Below are 12,666 nucleotides of genomic sequence, written 5' to 3'. Positions count from 1 at the left end.
CAGGGTTGGAAGGGACCTCATCTAGTCCAACTCTTGCACTAAAGCAGGATCACCTAGGTCACATTATACAGGACTGTATCCAGGTGAGTTTTGAATATTTCCAGAGAACAGGACTCCACAACCTCCCTGGGCAGCCTGTGCCAGTGCCTTGTCACCCTCAGAGTAGAAAAGTTTTTTCTTATGTTTAATGGAACTTCCCTATGTTTCAGCTTGTGCCCATTGCCCTCATCCTAGCCCTGGGAACTACTGAGAAAAATCTGGCTCCATTTTCATTGCACCCACTCTTTAGATACTTGTAGTCACTAACAAGATCTTCCCTCAGCCTTCTCTTCTCCAGGATAAAGAGCTCCATATGAGAAATGCTCAAACACCAATCAATTTTGTTGCCCTCCTCTGGACTCTCTCCAGTAGTTCCCTGTCTCTCTTTAATTGGGAGGCCCAGAACTGGATGTAATATTCAGATATGGTTCTACCAGATTTTAGTAACAGTCATTGCAACTTATTTCTTGATGTAAAGATGACTCTGACCATTTCCCCTCCACCTTGCCTAAATGCTATGATTAGTATATAGTCAGCTACTGTTTTGCTTCTCACTACATCCTCTGCCATTTCAAAATAACATCATTAGTTTGTAAAATAAAAATTTGGAATACTCTTTACCTTCTTAGTTTATATTGTGACAATCTGCGAATATGAATTTTTTTTTAAAGGCAGAACTCAATGTTTTAGCTAAAATGTATTCATAAGTATCAGTGTACTCTATCTGGCTCCAGAATGATGGCTTACTGACAGCCTGGGTGTATTTACAGTGAATTTCATAGCCCTTACTGTGGGCACACACATACCATTTGATTAAGAGGCAGAGTCCTAATCTGCACCAAAGTCCTTGATGATGCACTGAAGAATTCTGTATGACAGCACTAAAACTACTGCTATTTGAACTTGTATCACTAAAAGCTTCAAGATGGTTTTAGTACTGCTGCCAAACTATTTTGAAACCTATTAGCAATGAAAGGTTTAACATCTAATTTCCAGTGGAAATTACCAACTTTTCTTTATAAGCTGCTTCTGCTCCAGCTAGGTTTTCTGAAAGTACTTCTGCCAAATCCAAAAGTGGGAAGGTGATTTGGTAACCCTAGAATTCCACAGCACACTGTGATAATGACAACCCTTGGTCACATCCAGCAGAAACCTGAGCCATAAAGTGTGCAATGACAGCTTCTGAGTATATTCACAGGGGAGCCTGGATTGCAGCACCCACTACAGAGAATATTTAAATATATCTCTTTTAATGAAGTAAAACAGCCTGACTGGGGCTTACTCAAATGAAGCAAAAGAGAAGCAAGCCCTATCACTGCTGACTGCTGCAGCTAACAGTCTGTTGCAAGAAGGAATTAAATGCATTGCTTCCATACAGAGGAATGATGGCTCTGGCCTAATGATCCATCTCTAGAACAGGTTGCATAGCTATGAGTTCCAGCTGGGCAGAGATGCTGAGTTGCCTCAGGGGGTACATCCCAGACCCCATATCCTCCTTTACAGGACATACTGTTGACCTTAGGCTGCCAGCACAGTCAGATGGCATTTTCAGATCTCATTAGTACTATACACCTCAATGATGCATAGAGAACAGAGATGCAACATCAATCCTGTGCAAGCCTTAGTTAGAATCTCTTGAGAGCCTGACACTGCTTTTTATGAGCCTAAAGCATATGAGAAGTTTTGAAAAAGGCTATAGATTTCTCACATTTCAGTGAACTAAAGATGAGGATAGTAATTTGGATAGAATGACATATTTATGTTACAGAAGGGATACAAACATGATGTATGGACATATGAGGCTGAATTATGTTTCCCATTTGAGTGCTAGAGACTGAGTACGTAGGACAGTGCTCAGGCATCAGGGCCAGCTACTTACACCTGCATCTGGGGGGGAGGAAAAGGCTGAGATCCAAAAGGGGCTTCTCATAGTGAATGGACGGTTCTATCCAAGTGGCTGTCATATTGTGTGAACTTCTGTTGAACACTCAAAATGCTGATTTAAATGATTAACAACACAGCCCTGAAGAAAATGAAGACATTATTTTAGAAGTTATTTAGAAACTGTAGGAACAGGGAGAAATGTGAAGCTGTAATGTAGGGACTTCTGTAAATAGCAGTAGAAGAGAGCTGGACTTTTCTGTAACTGAGCTGTTCATGCATGGGTTAAGAATATAATGAAGAGCAATATTTTATACAACTTTGATAAAGCTTTTTGATACTTCTTGTTAGTTTCAACAAAACTATTATATAGACTATTTTTCCTTTTATTTATTTATTTTTAAAAATAGATTTAAAAAGTAAGTACAACTACCAACTCTTGGTCAGCCTATCAGCGATAAACATTTGTGTGACATTAATAGAGTACTATAAATTATTTTACTCAAAATACTTAAAATAGCACAGGGTAGTCCCAAATAGCACTCTAGTACCTTCCCAGCCTAATGTCTCCTGTAAAAATAATGGTACTAGAAATACACTTTAAAAAATATACTTAAAGATTTCCACATTTGGATAATAAGTTCATGACCTTTTACAAAAATGTACCATTTTCACCCTTGATTTTTCTTGCTATATCTGCAGTTTTCTCTCCAGATCTCCAATTACACGTTTTCTTGCATAGCTTGTTCCAAAAAAGCTTCAAAAGTTTTTCTGGTGAACATTCTGTGTCTTCTCTTACATATCACACAACTCTTTGAAAGTTACAGAATACTTTTTGTAATTTGAACACATCATAATGCATATTTTACATACAAGAGTTCTGTTCTAGTATCAAGAATAAGATGTTACTCTATCTGGCATTTAAAATACTTAAACAAAAAGTATGTTATATATAATACATAATCTATAGTACTAGAGATTTCAATCGTACCACAAAGAAAAAGGAAATTTGGGAAAAAATGCCTCTCCTGTGAATTTTAAAACTTAAAAAAATGCATTTCAAGCATTTAAGATATAAAATAAGGAGAAAATACAGCATAAGTATAGAATAACAAGGTAAACTATTAAAACGTTAACTTTGTACTACTGGTATTTACATTTGCATCTTCTTGATTGGACAAAGTATTTACATTGCATTAAGGGATAAAAAGAGCACTTATAATGGATTATTTGTTTGTTATTTATGCAGTAAAAAAATTAAAAATAATTTAAAGAGAAACAACATGTGCAGCCTCTCTACAAGGTGGTTTCCTTCACTGCTAACGCCTAATATCTCACATTTGAACACCCACTTTAAGCTATGCAACACTTTTGAAACGTAATACCACTTTCTGTCACTTGCTCAGTGTTTTCAGCATTCTGACTTCCTCTCACATCTTTTTAAAATTCCTTAGTCTAAAAGTTCCTCGTATCTTTTCTGTGAACTTTTCTTCTTTGCTTCACAATTTCACTGTCCTATTCTCTGAAACATCCATATGATTAATGCTGGTTTGAACTCATTCACAAGTGCACCTGTTCTCCTTTCTCTTCACATGTCTAGGAGGTCATTCATTCTGTAAAAACACATTCTTTTCTCTTTCCAGGAATCTCTATGATTTTCTATACACTGTGTTATACAGTAGATGCTGCTAATATTCTTTACCTACTTTACATAATGTAACTCCACTTGCTTGTGTTATGTATAAACAACAGTAGAATAACTACAGCTAAAAATTTTTACCCACTACCTTTACAAATTATCCACACAAGTGGATCTTTCTTTCTCCTTCTTTCTCTCGTTCTTTCTCTTTCTTTCTTTCTTTCTCTCGTTCTTTCTCTTTCTTTCTTTCTTTCTTTTTCTTTCTTTCTTTCTTTCTTTCTTTCTTTCTTTCTTTCTTTCTTTCTTTCTTTCTTTCTTTCTTTCTTTCTTTCTTTTCTTTCTTTCTTTCTTTCTTTCTTTCTTTCTTTCTTTCTTTCTTTCTTTCTTTCTTTTTCTTTCTTCTTTCTTTCTTTCTTTCTTTCTTTCTTTCTTTCTTTCTTTTCTTTCTTTCTTTCTTTCTTTCTTTCTTTCTTTCTTTCTTTCTTTCTTTCTTTCTTTCTTTCTTCTTTCTTTTCCTTCCTTCCTTTCCTTCCTTCCTTCCTTCCTTCCTTCCTTCCTTCCTTCCTTCCTTCCTTCCTTCCTTCCTTCCTTCCTTCCTTCCTTCCTTCCTTCCTTCCTTCCTTCCTTCCTTCCTTCCTTCCTTCCTTCCTTCCTTCCTTCCTTCCTTTCTTTCTTCTTTCTTTCTTTCTTTCTTTCTTCTTCTTTCTTTCTTTCTTTCTTTCTTTCTTTCTTTCTTTCTTTCTTTTTTTCTTTCTTTTCTTTCTTTCTTTCTTTCTTTCTTTCTTTCTTTCTTCTTTCTTCTTTCTTTCTTTCTTTCTTTCTTTCTTTCTTTCTTTCTTTCTTTCTTTCTTTCTTTCTTTTCTTTCTTTCTTTCTTTCTTTCTTTCTTTCTTTCTTTCTTTCTTTCTTTCTTTCTTTCTTTCTTTCTTTCTTTCTTTCTTTCTTTCTTTCTTTCTTTCTTTTTTTTTTTCTTTCTTTCTTTCTTTCTTTCTTTCTTTCTTTCTCTTTTTCTTTCTTTCTTCTCTTCTCTCCCCTCCTCTTCCTTTCCCTATACTGATTTTGTTTTCTCAAGAATTACAAACTTGTATGCTCCATTGAAACGTGGGGAAAGGAAGATGACGTTTCAGTGCCATACTTCCTAATTCGGATTATTTTTACCGTTTCAATTACATCCCTAAATCTTCTAACAGGGAAGTTTGTGGCACAGTCCCTAGAGGGCAGCAGAAAGCCACCTGGAGTGCCTGCAGTTGGTCAACATACTCTGTTCAGAAGCCTTCGAGTTCCATCACCAAATTATCAAGACATTTTAATATTTTACTGAACTAAACAGCATTTCATGTGATTACTGTGTTTCTGCCTCCTAACAGATCTAATCACAGACTGTCAATTAAAGCAAGCTCCCTTCATTTGCTGTGATTTAAAGCATGCTCATTCCTTAGTTTGATTTCACTGCCCTCAATAATATGGACAAGCAGGCAATGACCACATATTTGGATTTAATCCTGCAGTGCTTAAGTATTTTGTGTTCAATTGTTTTTCACTAGTCAAGAAATTAAAGCTTCGGAATTTTCACTTTATTCCACTCATGTCTTCCAACACACCTTACTCATGTTGCAGTAACTATGAAGTTACTCACCTAACGCTACATTTGAACACGCTAAATTGTATCAGGGGAGAAAAAACACAATGCTTGTGAAAAAGATTGTATTTTTGTGTTAATTATTTTTTTTCTATTCAATACAGTTTGAATGCTTAATCTTCATGAAAAATTGTAGCACATCCAGCTTTTGAAATGCAAAGCTATTCTCTGCAGTTTATGACATTAATACTCAGACCATCAGTCTACTGCCACATTCATGATCAAAACCCACCTCAGTATTTGCTCTGTGAAGAGCCAATGAATCACATAACTGATGTTGGCAGCTTTGTTGAATTTGGACCTCTTTCTGCAATTCAATTTCTAGCAAATTACTGAGAACTTTGATGTGCAATAAATGGTCAAAAGCAATTACAAAACCAAACCAATCACCTTTTATATATTTTTCTTTTTCACGTAAGGAAATGAAATGTTAACCAAGCACTTGAACTTATAAAAAATGGTAAGCTCATGGGGATTTTTTATTACTTTTTGCTGCATGAATTTAAAAAATATTTAGGTTTTACTGCTCATATTAAGAGCTTGAAACTGAGGCTTCATGCACATTTCTGCTTGTAGTGAGTGCTCACCAGCTGCAACATGATTGCCTAGGAGTGTTATTGCTGGCATGGGCAGTGATTTACTAGCCAAAGACCATTGACCATGTATTTTCAAAGAAATACATCAGAAAAGAACTGTAAATAATTTATACACACAGGAAGTGTTCTATATTTCTTGCCTATTAAATTATTACTATGAAACATTTTAATAGGAATAACCACACTACAAGTTAAGGGGTTTTTTTAGCTATGGTTAATATGCTGTGTACAATGTAATCTATGTTCTGTTAATTGCAAATTTGCCAACAACATCTTAGAAAGTAACTTTTAAATATATATCAGTACTTTACTTCCTTATTTTAAATAATTCTGTGGATTACTTTTTGGCTGAGTAAAATACTGTACCAATCTGCACAAAGGGTGAGTGAATGAGAACTGGCCATCTAGTGAAGATTATCATGTAAGTGAGCAACAAATTTTCTTTGTCTATTTATGTAAAAATTCAATGTCAGCCAATCATTTATGTATTAACAAAGATCTGAAGCTTGCAGTTCAAACTTTTTCCCCATATTGTGCTTGAATTATGCTTTTGCAGATGAGTAAATCTTGCTGGAGGGAGTGAACAAGCTAAAAAATAAAATATTAGTATTATTTTGTTTAATATACAGAGTAAGGTAATCAAAAGGGAAGTGGAACCATTCCATTACTCTGTTCAAGATGCTGACATCTAATTCACTCACCAAAACACAAGCATCTAACTCATTTCTATGCCCCATGGGCCTCTTTGGTCTATGACAGTCACTTGGGCATGGGTCTCTATACCTGTCAAGAGCTCACAGCTTCACATCCATGTTTGGGACATCTCAAGCTACCAGCAGGAGTTTCCATCTGTAGAGTAAAACACTTAAATTTAGGTATCTATATAAGAACTCCGTAAATTTCTGTTACAGGCAGTGAAGCCAATGAACTTAGTTGCTCATGCACATGTGGTTCAGTGTCAGAAGAAATGAGGTAAAAAAGACATCTTCTGCAGGGTGGCAGACATGACAGCAGACTGAAGGAAATCTGTCCCTTTCTGAAACCAGAAACAGAGGCCACAAACCATATCTTAAACAGATCTGCAGTGACTGTGTGGGGAGTCCAGATGCCCTGGTCAGACACAGATATGCCCATGAGACACTCAAATGTAAGCTTCTTCATATGTGAACTTTTATATATGAACTGATTCTCACTTTAAATAACAAATTTGACTCTTAAAAAAAAGTATTAGAGAATCTTCTATAATGAAAATAAGAAAGAATGTACCATAATTTTCTAATGAAATTTAGAATTCCATGAAGAAAACCATAACTACTTCAGTGGAACAAAAGAAAAAAAATTGCCAAAATGAACATATTGTCGTGACAGAAGGATTAGTAACATATTTTTAATGTTTCTTGTAAGCACCATTCCATTGTATCTCTCCTGATAATGGCAAAAATTTAGAACTGACATTAAGAAAACTGACTCATGAAATGGAAAATCTGAATATACAATATTAAGCATGTATTTCAATAGCATTTCAGGCAATGAAAGCATAATGATAACTGACCCTCAATAGAAATATACTTTGAATTCAGATGTACACAGTGTTCCCTGTGAAAATTAAAAACTAACCCTCCAAACCTTCAATACTGTATATTTAAAAGATAATTGTATTCAATGTTCAATATAGGCAGAGAATATTTATGCAGAAAAGATACTTAGCTTTCTCAAAAAATAACTAAATTAGAAACACTCAAGTATCTGTCAGATGGTAACTATCCAGATTTTGCAAAGGAGACCCACACACATGTATCAACACAGATATCAAAATGTAAGCCCACAAAGTGGTCAAAACTTGTCTCTAAATCCTAGTTCAACAGTCTGCAAAATATTTTATGATAAAAAGAATTAAAATTTCTGCAGTTTAACAAGAAGTGACAGAGTAAGTGCTTGAGGAAATGCATTGTACTTGCCACTGGCTCAGAGAGCAAAATACTTCGAAATCTTTCAGGGATGTGAGGTAGAATGAGATACTGTTTCTAAAAATAATACCAAACCCACCTAATTGTAGCTCCATCTAAATTGTACACCATCTAAAGATACACCATCGAAGAACTAAAAAAAGAAAAAATATATTTTTATTTTGTATACTGAAGCACCTGCCTTTGCCTTTGCAATTTCTTACACAGTAAAAGGGCAGATAAACACACTGCATTTTGATGGAACAAATCTCCCTCTGCAGGTCTCTAAAGGCACCTGTTTTCCATCACAAATTCCTAAGGCATTACTCCACCCTCCCTCCCAAGTCTAAGCATTAAATACCAGTGAGACATGGCTTAAGATGCACATATAATTGTGCAAGGTAGATAATACGATCTGGATCTTTTATTTATGATTTGCTTTTGTACATGTGTCCTGGTTTGGGCCAGGATAAAGTTGTTTTTCTATCTTGTAAGTTTGCTTTCAGCAAAGTCTCTTGTAAGTAGCTGCACTTGCTGAAATCAACAGCAAGTTTCTCAGTCAGTGTCTGCTTCTAGGACTGATAATGCTCAGTGTTTATAGTTACTGGTGGAGAATGTTATGCAGAACCAAGGACACTGCTCAGTTTTGAGGAACATCTTGCCCTCTGGAAGGAGAAAAGGAGGAGTAAAGAGGTCACACCTGCAACCCTCCTTTAGGGAGGAGCAGACAAGATAAATGACAAAAATTGGCCAGAGTATTCAATCCCATATATGTCATACTCAGTATAAATTTGAGGGATCATGAGGGGTAAACCCCTTTCCTTCTTCCCCTTCTTTGACTGTCCCTGTTTGCTTTGGCATCCTGGATGGATTCCATCCATTCATCTCCTGTGATCCTGATCCATGCCAGCCTGAATCCTTGTGTTCCTGCCTCCAGCTCCCAACTGCTGCTGACTCCAGGACTCCAGCCTGGACTTTCCCAGGGCTGCCCTGCAGCCTCGGTGGTGATGTGGGAGTTTCTTGGAGAAAGGGGGGAAGGAACATGGTATGATTTTCCTGTATATTTGTATATATTTAGTAATGATTTCATTTTTATCATTAAAGCTATGGAGTTTAGTTTCCCACCCGTAAGTCTCTCTCCCTGATTCTCTCTCCTTTCTTTATCAGGGAGGAGAGGGGCATTAATAGAGAGCATCTGATATTCAGTTTAATTGCCGGGCCAAACAACGGGATTTGCAGAATTCCTTTACTTCAGAAATTGATGGTGTCAGAAAATTCTTGCCCAGCTCTACCTAATTAACAGGACATCTCAACTGGGCAAATAGGTTTAAAATGTTAATAGCAATCAAATGGAGGTGTTCTGAAGAACTCTTTATTTTGTGAACGTTCATATAATTTCCAAGTACTCCCATCCCAGAAAGCCAACTGTGTCCTGGGCTCCATCAAAAGAAGTGTGGTTTGGTGATTCTCCCCCTCTACTCCACTCTGGTGAGGCCCCCATGGGAGTACTGTGTCCAGTTCTGGGGTTCCCAGCACAGGAAAGACATGGACCTGTTGGACCGGGTCCAGAGGAGGGCCACAAAAAGCATACTAACAATGGAACACCTTTCCTATAAGAAAAGGCTGAGAGAGTTAAGGTTGTTCAGCCTGGAAATGAGAAGGCTCTGTTGACACCTTACTGCAGCCTTTCAGTACTTAAAGGGGCCTGTAAGAACAGGCCAAACTTTTTAGTAGGTCCTGCAGTGGTAAGACTTGGGGTAGAGGTTTTGAATTGACAGAGGGTAGATTCAGATTAGATATAAGGAAGATATTTTTCCACTGAAGCTGGTGAAATACTGCAACACATTGCCCAGAGAGGTGGAAACATTCAAGGTCAGGCTGGATGGGACTCTGAGCAACCTGATCTGGTTGAAGATGACCCTGCCTATTGCAGGGGGGTTGGATTAGGTGACCTTGAAGCTCGCTTTCAAACCAGACTACCCCATGATTCCAGGTCAAACTCCTCGCTGGAGCAGTTACAGCCCCAGCTGCCAGGATGCCCTGCACAATGCACAGTGCCGCCAAAACGCTTTAATTACCTTTATTGCTTTATTTTGTTATATAAATGGAATACTTTCAATCAAAAGTACAAGCACATTGTTCCAAAGCAGAGGAGTGTATACAAGACAGTCTTAACCTTCTCAGTCCCTGGAACAGCAGCAAAACAGGAGGAATGTTGTTAAATAGGTAAGACAGGTACGTGGGTGACAGACAGTTCAGTACATAAACGCTTTAGCAGCGTTACCAAGGGCAAAATTTATCCATGTGAGGCCTCATGATGGAAGGCACCGTGAAACGCGGTCCCGCTAGCAGGGGCGGGTGCCACTCCAGAATGATCCGGAACCGCCCTCGGCCCCCGCCGTTGCAAAACCAGGCGGGATCTCCACAAAAAGCTATCGCGCCCGTCCAAACCGAGACTCAGACAACAACCCACCGCCGGCAAGGGCTCCGTGCGGCGCGGCGGAACTCCCGGTCAGGCCCCACCGCCCACCGCGTCTCAGCGACCCGACACCGCCCCTCACCGGCGCTCGGCCTCGGCTCCTCCAAGCAGCACGACAGCTCCGGCGTCTGCGGGACAGGGCGGAGACCGCCAGGCCGCGGACCGGCAGCCCCCACCGGCGGGAAGCCCACAGCCGGCCGGGCCCGCTCTCCGCCGCGGCCGCCGGCGGAACCATGGCAACCGGGCCCCGCCTGCCGCGCCTGCCGGAGCGGCGAGACCCAGAACGCTGCCGCCGGCGGGGGCAGCAGCCACCGCGTGCTGCCGGGCTGGGTGGTGCAGTTGGGTCCGGGCCCGGCGCCCCGCCGATGCAGCGCCGCCTCCCCCGGCCTGGCGCGGCCCGGCCCGGCCCCAGCCCCGCCCCAGCCTCGCCTTCCACAGCCCCTGGAGGAGCCGGGCCGGGCGGGGTGACCCGGGGGAACCTCCCCGGGGGAACCTCCCCGGGGGAACCTCCCCGGGAGAACCTCCCCGCGGGAACCTCCCCGCGGGAGCCGGTGGGTCCAACTCGCGCGTCCCGTGTCCCGAGGGGCAGAACGCTTTGATTTCTGTTGTTTACCAGCAGTCAACTGTTAGGTTGAAAGTGTCAATGGTTTGATCCTCCCTGGAGACTTCATTCATTCCTGTAAATTATTGTCAGGTCAGGAAACATTTTCCCCTACATAATGGCGTTTGTTACAGAACCACAGACTTTTTTTTTTTTTTTTTTTTTTGAGAACTGAATTTTTCATTGAATGTTGCGTTTACTACGGAACGCACACGGTGATTCCCACCCCACATTGACCATCATGAGCTTCATCTACCTCTCCCACCTCCAGTCTGAAAATGGGTGAGAAATTTGGATGTTTTTTTTAAGATACAGAGGAATGAGAAGAAAACATGGAGAAAACGTGGAATAGTGGGCTAAGTGCTGGAGGTGGAAGAAGAAATCTCAGGCAGTTTAGGACTGCAGACCAGGAGAAGGTGATGCTGTAAGCCATTACGTGTGACATGTTTGGTTTAACTGTAAAACTTTGGCGTTCTAGTTTTGACATCGTTGGGAGACAATAGTGTGATGACCAAAAGCTGCATGATTTCCTCATAATTCTCCCTTGGTAGCAGTCCATTAGAGAGTATAGAATCATAGAATGTTATAGTATGAGCTAGGTGGAAAAACTATAAAGTTATTAATCTATGTTTGAATACACTATCTGATCCTCAGTACTCTTGGTCTGCACAAGTTTTTAGTATTTACACTAAAAATCACTTTAACTTCATTTGAATTCAAGTTACACCTAGAGAGATGGCAAGCAATATCAAACATCACACTGACATAGCACAACTTTATAAATATGGAAGCAAAGTGATGACTTATCTAATAGAAACTGTAAGGATTTTTAAACAGGAGGATTGCTTCAACAGAATTTAATTTTGCTAGGATTAACACCTATGTCTGTTCAACGTGATACATAATTGTTATGGATGAGGTTACAGATTCTGTTTCCTTTATGCGATGGAACAAATCTCCATTTGCAATATTTGGAATGATTAGCATGGATAAAATGTCAATTTCTGTGAATCCACAGAAGTGTCATAGAATCGTACAATATTAGGGGTTGGAAAAAACATCTAGAGATATCTAGTCCAACCCCCCTGCCAAAGCAGGATCACCTAGGGTGGGCCACACAGGAACAGATCCAGATGGGTTTTGGCCCACAGGAGTCTCCACAGGAGACTCCACAACTTCTCTGGGCAGCCTGTTCTAGTGCTCTGTCACCCTCACAGTAATGAAGTTTCTCCTCATGTTGAGGTGGACATTCCTAGGTTCTAGCTTAAATCCATTATTCCTTGTGCTACTACTGGGTACCACTGAAAAGAGAGTGTCTTAATCCTCCTGACACCCACCCCTCAGATATTGATAGACATTAATAAGATCCCCTCTCAGCCTTCTTTTCTCAAAGCTAAACAGCCCCAGTTTGCTCAGTCTTTCTTCATAGCAGAGATGCTCAAGTCCCTTAATCATCTTTGTAGCTCTCTGTTGGACTCTTTCCAGTAGATTCCTGTCTCTCTTGAACTGGGGAATCCAAAACTGGATACGGTATTCCAAGTGTGGTCTCACCAGCGCAGACCAGAGGGGGAGGAGAGCCTCCCTAGATCTGCTGGACACTTCCTGATGCATCCCAGGATACTATTTGCCCTCTTGGCCACAAGGGCACACTGCTGACCTGTGGAGAATTTACAGTCCACTAGGACTTCAAGTTCTTTCTCTATGGAGCTGCTTTCTAGTAGGACGTCCCCTAATCTGCACTGGTGGGTTGTGTTATTCCTATCCAGATGCAGATCTCTACACTTGTCCTTGTTGAACTTTGTGAGGTTCACTTTGCCCAGCTCTCCAGCCTGTCCAGCTGGATGGCA

General features: G+C 40.0%; 1 long non-coding RNA gene across 1 annotated transcript in view; it reads right to left on the bottom strand.

Annotated features, from left to right (window-relative positions):
* LOC115597934 overlaps nt 1–10,424 on the bottom strand; it is a 38,322-nt gene extending 27,898 nt beyond the window's left edge. The window contains exon 1 of the long non-coding RNA XR_003987271.1: nt 10,301–10,424. This is a non-coding gene — a long non-coding RNA (uncharacterized LOC115597934). The remainder of the gene's footprint in view (nt 1–10,300) is intronic.
* Between the last annotated feature and the right edge of the window lie 2,242 nt (nt 10,425–12,666).

This window comes from Calypte anna, chromosome 2 (assembly GCF_003957555.1).
Source record: "Calypte anna isolate BGI_N300 chromosome 2, bCalAnn1_v1.p, whole genome shotgun sequence".
Classification (NCBI taxonomy): Eukaryota; Metazoa; Chordata; class Aves; order Apodiformes; family Trochilidae; genus Calypte; species Calypte anna.
The sequence above is the reverse complement of the archived record's forward strand: the minus strand, read 5'-3'. Positions and strand labels throughout refer to the sequence as shown.